The following is a 781-nucleotide window of genomic DNA, read 5'->3' as shown; positions in this document are numbered from 1 at the left end:
CTGACTGTCCTCTGGTGTGCGGGGCTAGTGCTCCCATCCTGTAGCCTGACTGTCCTCTGGTGTGAGGGGCTGGTGCTCCATCCCTTAGCCTGACTGTCCTCTGGTGTGCAGGGCTGGTGCTCCATCCCTTAGCCTGACTGTCCTCTGGTGTGCAGGGCTGGTGCTCCCATCCCGTAGCCTGACTGTCCTCTGGTGTGAGGGGCTGGTGCTTGTCTTTCAGGGTAGCTGTGAGTCACATGCGTACTGATGTAGAAAGTGGTAGATCACAGCTTCTCTGGCTGTTGGTAAAGATCTTTAATCCGTCCCCTGTCTCCCAGGCAGGCCCTTCAGATCCTGTTTTGTAGAGAGCAGTTTCAGTGTTCTAGACATACCGCAGTAGAACCAGGCATGGTGCTCCACACTGGCCATGTTAGTGCTCAGGAGGCCAAAGCAGGAGGATGACCATGAGTTGGAGGCCAGCCTAAGCTACATATACAGCAAGAGTCTGTCTTACAACAAAAGGGAAACAGAAGCATTACAGCCAGCCGAAGTCCTGTCAGAACACTGGCAGGCTGTGTTTTGTGCCTTCCTTTCTTGCCTGCCTTTCTCTCCGTCCTGTCCACCTAAGCAATCTGGCCAGACCCACCGAGATAGGCCCTCTTTTATTGCCAGGTTCTTCCACACCGTGCAAGCTCTTGTCTCCACCTTGTCACTTCCTGCCTGGGCCATGTTCTTTTTTTTTTTTTGGTTTTTCGAGACAGGGTTTCTCTGTGGCTTTGGAGCCTGTCCTGGAACTAGCTCT

The 781-nt window shown here is 53.4% G+C and overlaps 1 protein-coding gene across 2 annotated transcripts in view; it reads left to right on the top strand.

Annotated features, from left to right (window-relative positions):
* Window positions 1–781, top strand: part of Akap1 (A-kinase anchoring protein 1) — a 35,805-nt gene that overhangs the window by 32,539 nt on the left and 2,485 nt on the right. The gene's annotated exons all lie outside the window — the stretch shown is intronic.

Source organism: Microtus ochrogaster, chromosome 7 (genome assembly GCF_000317375.1).
Source record: "Microtus ochrogaster isolate Prairie Vole_2 chromosome 7, MicOch1.0, whole genome shotgun sequence".
Lineage (NCBI taxonomy): Eukaryota > Metazoa > Chordata > Mammalia > Rodentia > Cricetidae > Microtus > Microtus ochrogaster.
This window is presented reverse-complemented; position numbering and strand designations above follow the sequence as displayed.